Raw genomic sequence first — 13,567 nt, 5'->3', positions numbered from 1 at the left:
AATAAACTAGGTTTGACTCAACAAACACCTAGACAGGTGATTAGGTATAATATGCGGAATTAAAAATTAACCAATAATAACTTACGACAAGTTACAATTATTAGTCCTAGATGAATTAATATCAATTTAAACCCTAGCAATCAATCAAGCATAAATATCAAAGCTGTAAATTAAAGAACGCAAACAATGATTTACGAAGGAAAAATTTTGAAGAATTCTTCAAGAGAAATAATTTAATTGAAAATTTGAACTTACAATACTGTTTCAAACACAACTAAACCTTAGTACACTTTGACCCCAATATGTAATTACCAAAGAACTCCTCGATTGTGTTCTCCAGCACTAGCTTTAGAACCTCTGAAATTCTTTTCTTCAAGTGTATCACTAAGAACGAACTCGTTCTTCACAAACCATAACCCCAGTCACTTCTCTAGATCTATAAAACTCTAAAAGATATTTGTTAGAGGTTTATTGGTCTTTTTGATCTTTTGGTGTTTCGTTGGTTTGATCTTTTGGTCAATGCAAGAGAAATATAGAATCAATGTTTGATTTACAACGGGATGTTCTCTTTAATGAATAATGGCTCAACACTCTTTTGGGACGAAATTTGACTCGGTATATATAGTATTAGATAGTTATAAGGGTAAAAATCGCGAACTAGGTTTTGCCCGAATGACACAACCCTCTTGATCACCCTTGGACGTCAAGCAAGAGGTCAACTCCGGCTAAAACTACTTGAGCAGCTCACTTGGCAATTTCGAGCATTTTTTGCCATGACTTAGTCTTATTGAGTTGATTTTGATCCTTTTCAAAGATACTCCTAACACTTGACTATTTAACCCTAAATACAACTCGATAAAATGACATTTTGGACACAAATTTTTGCTAACACACTGTAGACCTAAAAAACTCTCCCGTTGACTTTCCGTGACAAATTCGTTTATGTCATAATTAAATAATGAACACAACCTAATGCATATCAACTCAATTACTCGAAAGTAGAATTGCGTCTCAATTGTTTTGTCATGCATGTATCATGAAATAAATCAACTCAAACAATACCAAGTACAAAAGTACATGAAAATTGATAAAATTTTACATGCAACAATCAAGATAGAATCTATCAAAATATTATATCAATAAACTGAAAAATATATTGAGCTAGCAAAATCAAAATATGATATCAACATTATACAAATACGAAATATAATATCAATAGACTACTGTTAGGACCAATATTGTAATTGACAATTCTGTGAACAAATGGGACTAAATTGATCACTTGTAAAAGTCAATGACTTAGTTTCAATTTTTAATAGATGAGGTAAATTAGTGTTCGAGTCATTGAAGGAGTCCAAGATGTCCAAGAATATCACATATGACCATCGGAATGCAATTAAAAATCTAAAGGATATCAAAGAGACGTACAAGTTATGTTCCAAATTCTCAGTTGTTACTTGCAATACATTTTTAACAAAGAAAACATTAGAATTTGGACAAAGTTCTAAATAATTGTATCCCTTTAAGTTATCTTTCCAACGCAAGTTGAATCACCTCAATCAGACATCGGAGGGATAAAGTTATGGTGAAAATATTGATGACTGTTTAGCTGTCGTTTGATTCTCATTGGCTTTTCGCTCGAACGAAAAAATAGAATGGCTCTCGATCAATGCTCTCTATATCTTTGCTCCAACGACATTCTTATGTGGCAAAACCCTTAGTTCGAGTTTTTAAGTGTTTTACTCAGCACATACCACCAAAACATCTTCAAATATAAATACCTAAGCCCTAGCACAAATTTTGAGTGGTTGTTCATTGTGTCTCTCTTAGTAAACATATTCATATCATCTTTTTGAAGATCCAAGAGCATGTCCAAGCATTGATTCATTTTATTTATTCTTGAGATCCAACAACCACATATTGGGGAAAACATCAAAGGTCCGATAATCCAAGACACCCGTCTTTCTTAATCTTTTGAGGAAGGAACTCTCTCATTGGGGGATTGAGAGAGGTGGATTGAAGCGCAACTACAAGCACAATAATAGGCAGTTCTTGGTGGTCCATTTTGGAGAGACATTCAGTACAGACTAAGAGACTGTAGGAGACAGCAGATTAGGCTTCAGGAGGTAGACTTGGAGGTTTAACAGGAGGCTAGAAGAATCTACGACAGTAGGAGGTTGCAGGAGGTAGGTCAGAAGTTCTAGTGCTAGATGTGTCTATGGAAGTAGATCATAAGGCTGCGGCAGCGGTAGAGAGGCACATTCAATTCTTGTTTGTCTATTAGTTTTCACTTCTTCTCTTCAGTGCGGGGTAGAGCAGTTTGGTAGCTAGCAAGGCTTATAACCTTGAGGTCATGGGTTCAAATCTAAATGCTGTTAATGAAAACAGTAATTCATTACTCTTGACAATAGGTCCTGGATACTTTTTGGTTCATCATGCTATTGCTCTGGGTTTACATACAACTACATTGATCTTAACGGGTCCAAGGATAGGCTTGTTATTGTATTATCTGAATTGTCTATAGTGAAGGTAACTAGTTTGGTCCTAGAGTTTTACCCACATTGGGATTTCTTCATCATCATATCTTGTGTTATTTATTACTTTCTACAATATTATAATTGCAGCACTTAAACTTTAGATTAAATTGAATTGTATGTTTAACCATCTAGAAATTAATTAAAGCGACGTGTTGCTTTGGTTAGTATAATTTCGCACGTAAGGTCGAAATAAATTGGTAATCTAGAATGTAAACTCCATAAATCTAAAAGTTGAAGTGGTATTAGAACGTTTCAGATTTCTTTGAAGTGGTATCAGAGCCTGAGTTTGTGTCCTGACCTTACATAGTCTAGATGAGTACTTCGTTGAGTGTGCCACCCCATTTTGACGGGAATAATTATGCTTATTGAAAAGTGAGAATGAGAACATTTTTGAAATCTGTGGATGAGCGGATTTGGTTGAGTGTTTGTGAATGGTTGGTTTATCTCTAAGTACATAGTAGATGGTGTTGTCACTTTCACCCCCATAGAGAATTGGTCTAAGGTTGAATTGGATAGATGCAATTAGAATAGTAAAGCCTTGCATGCCTTTTTTATGACTATTTCCCCCAAAGAATTTAGGAAAGTGTGTGAGATTGCTAAAGAAGTATAGGATATTTTAGAAACCACATAATTTTATTGTAATTCCCAACCAATGGTGATGACTGACTACTAGTATTAACCAATAAAAAAATGTAATTCATCAATCATATTTTTAAAGGATAACATTATTAATGAAAGTGAATATTGTTATTGAGATCTCGAATCTCAAGCAAAACACCAATTTGGAGCTCAATCATTTTATTTAAGCAACATCCTGATTTATTTTCTTTTCTTTGTATTTTCTTACCTTTTTTTTTTTTTTTTTTTTTTTTTTTTTTTTTTTTTTTTTTTTTTTTTTTTTTTTGGAGTGAAATGAAGATGTTATACTATAGAGTAATGCAATTCATATGCATTGGTGTTAAGCACCAGTTTATATAACAATTACATGGTATTAAATAATAGGTTCTATTAATTGCAAAGCCACATAACTCATTTAAATAAACATAAAAATTACGGTCACCTAGACTAATGTTAGATAATATTGTTTTATTCCATAATATGGTGTTTGCCAAAATGGATGGCTATGCTACGGGTACTTAAATTGGACCTATGCACAAGTTGGTCTGTCTATTATAGCGGTCTGTGTGACTGTGTCAGGTCAGTTTTTTTTTAGCCATAAAGTTCAATCTAGTTGACTCGATTTAGCTACAACCTTGAGCTGGACTTTCATATATTTAACATCCCTACCGTAATAATCCCTCCAGTAAAAGGATTGTGTAAATAATATCACTTTAATAGAAAAATGAATGAATTTGTATACCAAATTTAGACTTGTTTGATCCACACACTCTATAATTCGTTTTTTTAAACTTATTTTCAATAACATATTTTACGGGATCAATAAATTTTACTAACTTTTATTAAAAATCTATTTATTTTTTAGCTAAATCCAACATGGGCTTGATGTCAGGACGCAAATGCCGAGAAAGCTTAAATAGGGATTTTAAGCAGTACATTTTACAAAGTTTGGGGGCTCAATCTGTAATTGCCACTCTTCAGTTCCCCAAAAAACTGGATCTTTCCCACCGGCGATCCATGGGACCTCCACTGTTTAGAAATAGGAATTGCACGTAATAAAATTAAGATTTGGTGGAGCATTAACTTCGATTATATGATAATGACAAACAAAACTTTTGTTGAAAATCCAAGCCACCTATCTATAATAACACCAGATTACCAATTCCACAATTGATTTTCGAGAAAAGAAACACGCACAATTGATTTCTTTCTGCTTTTCTTTCTCCTCTCTCCTCTTTTCTTTTCACTGTTTTCTACCCTCTATATCAGTTCCTCAGCTTTCTGTGTGTATACATAAAATGGAGGAAATGAGTTATACAAATGACAATTGTAGTCCAGTAATACCAACATTTAAAATTAAGTCCTCCAACTTTCATATACTATAACATTAAATCATTAACTTACAAAAATAGGAAAATAAATCCCCAATTATAAATTTTATCCATCTTAAACCCTCGAAATATTTTTCATTATAAAATATGCCTCAATAAAATAATTTATTCAATTTTAGTTCCATTTGACTTTGACTTTGACTTTGACTTTGACAAGTTGAATCTTTGCCTTTGAACAAAAGCTTGACTTTTGACTAGTATAAAATGGGCCATCACACGATCACTTCCTATTTGGGTGTTCTTAATCATCATCAATCATTAGAATTTCCAAACGATAAGTAGGTGATGTAATGACGCTTATTCTGATGGGTTAAATTTCCTAGAAGCACCAATAAGTAGAGGCCTATAAGTTAATGTAACGTCATCTTCGAAGTGATCTCAAAAATTGTTGCTAACTGTTTCTGCATTCAAATATCATTTCACCATATGAGATTGCTTTCATCCTGGTACGGCTAATTTCTTATAATATCATCTTGGGTTTTGAACTCATGCACTCGCTTAAAAGACGGACAAATATAAGGATTAGGTACATGGCTATGAAGCTAGACATGAGTATAGTGTGTGATAGAGTCACGTGGGATTTCATCATATATGTGATGGAAGAACTCGGGTTATCGAGTCGATGGAAACAACTGATTTTAAAATGCTTAACCACATTAAGGTTCTCTTTCTTATTAATGGTGACCACCATGGACAATCGGTTCCATTGAGAGGACTTGGACAACGGTGTCCATTGTCCCCATATCTAGAATTATGCTATTTTGCCAGAGGAATTTAACAAATTAGTTGACAGATGAAGTTGTAGCAAAAAAATGATTGGATGGCAATGTTGACTATTTCTAAAACAATCAAATGATGTAACGCCATGAGCATTTTGTTATCCAAGGTGTTAAAATCCTCTAGCAAGATTGCTATATCTATTATCTTTGTGCACAAAGTGGTTCTTGAGACTTCTTCAAAGAGCTGAAAGATAAGGGTTCAGTTGTTCTCGGAATGGACCATTAGTTAATCACCTGTTTCTCGTTGATGATAGAACTTTGTTATATGTACACTATGGTGTACACTTTAGTTTACACTTTATCATATAGCATTATTATATTGAACAGTATAAATTTCAAATAATTTTTCCATTCAATTGACATTTGACGACAATGTAAGTGTCAACCAACGTGTCAAAAATCAGTAGACAAATAACAAAGTTCCTGATGATAACCTAGTGTTTTGACACATACAAGTCATCGTGGGGACAGAGAGTTAATATCACGAAATGAGCCATGACTTTCAGCCCTAACACAGCATAGTTATCCAGCAGTCGGTAAAGTATAATGAGTTAGAACAAGTTCAATTGCAGGGCAATTACCTGGGGCTACCATCGGTAACTGGGCGCGCAAAAAAAGTGTTTATGATGGAGTTGGGGAAAGAGTTTAGAAGAAACTGTAGTTTTTGAGGCATAAGTTTTCTCCATTTAAGGAAAAGATATTCTTATAAAGGCTGTAGCACAGTCGATCTCAATTTATACTATGACCATTTTTCAGTTGTCAATTTGTTCAATGACTTGAGAAGATCAGATGCAACTTTCTGGTCGGGAACAAAAGAGGGTAATGAGAGGAATCCATTTCAAGGACTTGATGCTCTTCAATGTCGAACAAAGCTGGCGCATTATAATAAACCTGGACACCTCATCGACTTGAATTCAACGTGACAATTATTTTCTCCACTGTCATATTGTTTATCCGTGTTTAGCTGTCATTGGGTTCCTGACACACCCTTTACCAATTGATACGGAGCTCATTCTTATCGTACTATGTGTTAGAGATACCAATAGAATAATGCTAAGTGTACATTGTTTAGTTGACATCATTCTTTACATTTCATTGGTTTTCAAAAAGTTGTGGACGAGAATTTTTTATTTTTTATTTTTTTGAAACTGACTAATTGTGTGTTGCCAAATGGCACAACGTCAAAAATGAAGTAAAAAATAATGTATGCGTAGCATGATTGTATACAAATATGGTATTTGACAAAAAGGTAATTACACAATTAAATTAGGAAATTGGCTCGTAGTGTCACTAAAAGATAGGAAATTCCCAGGCATGCTCAAACCCATTAGTAGGATGGTGAAGTTTGTTATGGTGTGCAAATATGCCGAGTAAATCAAATTCTTCATCTGAAGATAGTTGGAGATATGTAAAAATGGGAGTGGAGGGTACTACGCTCCTTAATCAAGTGTGAAAGGATTGTCGAGGTTTGGAAAATGAAATTGTTAGCCAAATCGACAACAGTCTAGTGTAGTGTTTTCAAAGCTTGTGATGGAACATTGTGGTATTGTTGGTACAGAAAAATTAAATTTTTTTTAATGGAGTCCAACATAAGAGTGAGACTGCTAGAATTCTTAAAGGGACGACTGGTTTTCTTGCTTACTGATAATTGATAACCGCGGTACTGACCCGCAACCTCAGGTAGATGTTTCAATGCGTAGGTGGCTACCACCACTGAAAAATAAGCTTAAATTAAAGGGTGACGTTGCCACAAGGATCTAGGGTCAGTTTATATGGCGTGAATGATCATTTGAAGGAACTATAAAGAGGTGATTCAAATGCTGCAATGTCAAAATCATTCTGGGTAATATGTCTCCATTTTTTGAGGATTATATTGCCATTTTAGAGGGTCTCAAATTTGCTGGAGTTCACAATCTAATAATTGTTGGGTTTATGTGCCAAATTAGGAAAAAGAAAATTGTTTCCTTATTTTCGCGTGATTTTATTGGAAATATATTATTTCCTTATTTCACATTATTTTCATTTTTATGGTATGGTATATACCTATAAATAGTGACTTCTTCTTTCAATTTAGTTAAAGCCAAAATTACTATGATGTAATTTTTCTCTCCATGTCGTCGTTATAATAAAACATCATTTTCTCTACTTAACTCTCTTTGATTATTATTATTATTATTATTATTATTATTATTATTATTATTATCATTATTATTATTATTATTATTATTATTATTAATCTTGTTTCATCTTTGTGATCTTGTTACATATTTCATGCACCGTCAGTAATCCCAATCCTTGTGTCGTCTTTGGGATTAATAAGTGGTATCAGAGTTAGGCTGTATGTTCTTTGTGATTTGGTTGGGATTTTTAGAGAGGGCTACATTGAAATATGATATATCGCTATCGGATAGCAATACAAGATTTTTTCTGTAGCAAGTAAAGATGAAGGCTATTTTGGCGCAGTTTAATTTGGACGATGCATTGCTGGGTTTTGAGAAGATGCTAACTAATTGGACAATAGAGGAGATACAACGGAGGGCAAAATGCTTTATCGTAGATTCATCTTCATTTATCAAATAATATTCTATAGGACATCTTAAAGGAGAAAACAACGGCTGCTTTGTGGCTGAAACTGGAGCAATTATGCATGACTAAAAGTCTCACTAGCAAACTGGCTCTAAAGCAAAAGCTATATTCCCATTGCATGGCGGAAGGAGGGCCACTAGAAGACCACATTGTTGTGGTCAAGAAAATAGTTGCAGATTTAGAGACATTGGAGGTTAAGTAAAATGAGGAGGACCTAACTTTGATCTTGTTGTGTTTGCTGCCACGCTTCTTATTCGCCATTTCGGGACACCATCCTATACAGCCGTGATACTTTGACCATTGAGGATGTCTACGATGTTGGAGCTACTTCGGGGGATGAGGAAGCTCTAGTATTTTATGGTGATCGACGGAAGGGTAAATCGAGGACAAAATTCAGCAATTTGTACTACTTCTACTGTAGGAGGAAAGGACACGTTAAGAAAGATTGTAATAGGTTGCAAGCAAAAGGTAATTTAGCTGCAAATCACAGGGGAAATCACGCAATTCGGACGAGACTAATGTTACTGAGGATTTTTTAGATGGCGGTGCTGTGATGTTGACCGTGGTATCTGATTGTGGAGTCTAAACCTGATGAGGAGTGGATTCTTGATTCGGCATGTTCGTATCATATGTATTCCAATCGAAATTTCTTTAAGACATATAGAGCTATCAAGCAAGGTGGAGTTTTGATGGGAAATAACCAGTCTTGCCCTGTTGTTGGAATAGGTCGAGTTAGATTAAGTTTCCAGGATGGGACGGTCTGAATAATTGATCAAGTTCGACATTTTTCAGACTTGAAAAGGAAACTCATCTCGCTAAGTAGCCTAGGGTATAATTTTTCTGGCCAAGGTAGAGTCTTGAAACTCCGAAGGGGTGTCCGGGTTGTATTGGAGGGATGGAAGAAGTCACAATTGTACATCTAGTAGAGAAGCACGTAACTAGTTAAGAGACATTTGGAAAAGTTCAATACCGTTGTGGATGTTCAATTTAGTACAGTACCTCTTGTGACGGGCTTTGGGTCGGCTCAGAACATTGCTTAGGGGAGCATTGGTGATTCCACTTTGCCACCAATTTTAACAGATATACTGTATTCAGTTGCTAGGGTTGGATTCATGGAGAGTAGATACAATGGTGTTAGTGATGTCTATAACGCTTTCAGAATCGTTGAAGGTGACAGTTCTACTAAAAGTCCTTGTGATCAGGCATTTGGTGTGATTTCTGCTACCGGTGTGTGCTTCAACCCTGTTTGCTCAATAGTAATTCCTTTGTGGAATTTTGGGAACTCGGAAGTTGGGTTTCAGTATCGCTTGTGGATGTTGGGCAGAGGAAGATTTTTTATTTATTTGTTTATTTATTATTATTTTTTTTGCGTGTGTGTGTGTGATGGGGAGTTTTGGTTATTGTGTTAAGTTTGGCTATTTCAATGCAGACAGACTTATTTCTCAGGTAGGGGAATTTTTTTAACTTCTTTCGTTGCATCGGAATTTACATCAATGTGGAGATTGTTGGGTTTATGATTCAAATTAGGAAAAAGAAAATTGTTTTATTATTTTCTCGTGGAAAAATATTGTTTCTTTATTTTCACATGATTTTATTGGAAATATATTATTCCATTATTTCACATTATTTTTATCTTTATGGTATGGTTTATACCTATAAATGGCCCTTCTTTTAGTTTAATTAAAGCTTAAATTATTGTGTTGTAATTTTCTCTCCATGTCGTCATTTTAATAAAATATCGTTTCCTGTGCTTGACTCTCTTTGATTACCTTACTTTAAATCTTGTTTCAAATTTGTGATCTTGTTACATATTTCATACGTCATTAATCTCAATCATTGCGTTGCCTTTGGGATCAATAATAATCTCTTTTATGAAGTCAGTAGAGGCCGTGCATAACTTATCTTTATACGCTCAAGAAGAGCCAGTTCTTTTGCGAATATCTAGAATGATAGGCTCCTTAATGACCTCCGATGATCAATTCAAAGGGAAGCTAATGTGGATTCTCATTCCGAATTTCAGTGTAACGTGTGGCTTGATAGCTCCCTAACGAGCATTGTAAATATCCTTTGAGTTGATACGGATGAAAAATATATTACTGTCGTTTACTCAATGTTTATAGTTGCATATGATCTTTTATTTTTATTTTTCCATAATTTGGTTACATTAGTAGCGGTTCAAAATAGTATTACATTGCAACATATAATTAATAAAATAAGAATATGCAATAATTAATATAACATTATGTACAAGGCCTCTCTCTCTCTCAAAAGTAATAGTCTTTCAAAGTCTAACGAAGCTTATAGAAGCCCTTGAAAGAAAAATTTGAGAAGTGAATGAAAGATTCTCATGAAATTTACACAAATTTGTAAAAGTCAATACACATTTACGAATTTCGCACTAGTCTGTCACTTGTAATAAAAAAATTTTAAAAGTCTAGATTGAATGTTTTCTTAAGTGATAATTATGCTATAAGCCTTATTTTCTTTTAAAAACTGGAAAATAGCCCATTTAAAAAAAATCACCTACATTTAATTAAATTTTTTGGAGAATTACCCATTGTCAAACATTTAAATACTTCTTTTATAGTGTACAAATATTTAGCAAACCCTAAGTCTAATATTAATTACTCAATCCATCCAATAAAGTTTGGTTTGTTTCCATTTTCACATGATTAAGAAAATATAATTAATATAGTTGAAAATATAATTTTTTTAATATATCCGTACATTAAATAATGATTTAAATAGGAGTAGCTCATATTTATGGGTAACATGCACATTAAATCGGGATACGTTAGAAAAGGAAAAATTTTATATTTCAAAATTCAGAAATAAGGTTTAAAATTTCAAAAATAAGATTTTAATTAAATTTCATTTATAAAATAATTAACTATAAACATATTTTATTAGTTAAATATATTAAGGTCACAATTTTATACAATTTGGTCAAAATTATTGAATCACTTGATCACAAATTATTTCACGGTCACAAATCAAAAGTTTTATAGGTCATATTTTATTTAACGGTCACAAATTATCAAATCAATTAGTTACAAGTTATTTCTTGGTCACTGATTAAAAAATTGTGAGTCACAATCAAACAAATAATCACCACTATGTCCGTCCTTGCAATCACCACACCACGGCAACCACAACACTAACCACAACCATCACACACACAACAATGCAAAAACCACACCACCACAAAGCACAATCATGACTACCACCACCACCAACGTCAACTAACCAACCAACCACACCGCAACCACAAATCACACAATCAACTACACCACACCGTACCGCAACCACAACAACCTCAAAACCACCACCACAGCACCACACCATTAGAACCCATCGATGTCTCTCAGATCGTGTTGCTCAAAGATCTCAGACCAACGTCACTCCCAGATTGATGAGCAACGTATAGCGCTGGGCATGGTGGCGACACAGCGGCATCGCGATGTGGGAGATGAAAAGAAAATGGAGGAGGCACTGGTACAGAGAGCGAAAAAATAGATTCACTTGTTGGCTCTCAGATCGTGCTGCTATGAGATCTCAGATCGACGGATGATGCATTCCCATGGGTGTGGTGGTAGTGACAGTGATGGTGGGCAATGGGGCAATTTTAGGAGGGGGAGGGTAGAGAGAGATGTGAGAAGAAGAGAAAATGGATGGTTCACCAGAGAAAGAAAGAATAGATTGGGAAATAATTAGGATTTGGGATGGTAGATGATAGTGGAGCGGATATGTAAAATAATTTAATTTTTGTAATATTATTATTAATATTTATAATATTATATTATCATCTGATTTTTGTATATAAAAATTTCAAAATTGATTTTTTAAGTTGAATCTTAAAAATTATGGTTGGGTGTAATTTTTATGAAATTAACTATACCACCAAGGAAAGTGCCTAAAATTTGGGACATACATAAAAGAAAAGTAAGCTCATCTTTATGGAATGGAAGAAGTAGTCACCAAACATAATCCTCCAGACATCAACCTGCCACCACTACTTTCACCACCTCCAACGCCTATCGCCGCTGACACTTCTCCCACCAATTCATCACCTTCTTCAACCACCAACATCGTGAGATCTACACTTTGTTCCCCTTTCGATCCAGTTTTTGTTGGCCAATAAATACGGCACCATCCCACCCCAAATTTAACAACACTGATCGTCACTTGTCACCACGTTTACTACCAGATCTGCACTATTTTCTCCTATTTTGGATCCACTGGACGTTCTAGGTGCTGATTAAATGGACTTGGAAGAAATAGTGGCAGACTTTTTGTCCAAACCAAAGTGACTCAATATCTGCTTTCTCGTTCCATGAAAGCTGCAGTTCCATAATTCAATTTTGAAGTTCATGCTATATGTTTTCAAATTTAAATCTCAATCATTACTATTATATTTTTATTTTTTTGGTTTTCCTTCAATGGCTGGGTTAGACTTCAAAAATTGCATAATCTGCTTGTAACTTTTTCCTGTGCTAATCCATACTTGAAATTAATTTGAAGTGAGTTCGAATGATTTGATTCGGATGGTGTTGGTTGAGATCAGAGAAATCCGACCTAATAATTTGCAATGGGATGTGATGGTGGTGGTGGAAGATTGCAGTAATGGTTGGAAACTGTTTTAGATGGGATGGTGTTAGAGTCTGGATTAGCAGTAACATGAGTAATACAAGTAACACATATCTTACTCTTATATAAAAAATAAGTATTAGAGTAATATATAAAAGTAAACATGGTAACACGCATATAACTCATGTGAAATGTGATTTTTAACATGTAATAAAAAATGTAGATTTGAAATTTTGATTTTAATACAAAAGTAACAAAAATATGTTAAATTCTGTGAACTGAAGTAACATGGTATTGTTTTGAGAAAAAAAAATAGTTACACATACACAAAGATTTAAAATGGGGTTATTTTTCAATTTTTTTTTCTAAAAGATGTCTAAACTTTTTGCCGTAGATTAAATACATAAGGTCATCTTGTACATTTAAATTAAAAATATGAGAAACACTGAACAAATGGAAAAGTTGGGCATCAAAATGAGGATGAAGTAGGTTAATCAATAAATCTTTAACATTATTATTATCATTTGCATTTTCAAAAGTGAAACTATGACTTTATGTTCACAAAATAATAATAATAATAATAATAATAATAATCTCTAAAGATGGCAATGAAAATGTTGATAATATTTTGTGAATAACGTGGATACCCAATGACCTTAAATGTAAAGATCATTTTATGTATAATCCACAACTTACTAATTATAATATATTTATGGTTTCTACTTCAGGTGAATAGAAATCGCAACCCATCAAACTGTTGGTTTGTTCCATAAGTATCCGTTTATATTTCGGCTTCAAATTGAGGTGCCGCATAGAAATTATTAGGTTTAGATTTTCATAGTTAAAAACCGTTTGAAACCAAACAAAACTATTTGCCTCAATTTTTTTTTCTCTTTTTCTGAAATACTTATTTGGACATCCTAACTGGGGTTCAGTCCACTATAATCCATTCGAAATTTCGTCGAAAATAGAAGGAAAAAGCAATAAATGGTTGGTAACTGGTGAGTAGTGAGAAGTTGAAGCAATAATTGCAAAAAAAAATGACAACAGTAAGAATAATTGCAAATTT

Source organism: Olea europaea, chromosome 6 (genome assembly GCF_002742605.1).
Source record: "Olea europaea var. sylvestris chromosome 6, O_europaea_v1, whole genome shotgun sequence".
NCBI lineage: Eukaryota > Viridiplantae > Streptophyta > Magnoliopsida > Lamiales > Oleaceae > Olea > Olea europaea.
The sequence above is the reverse complement of the archived record's forward strand: the minus strand, read 5'-3'. Positions refer to the sequence as shown.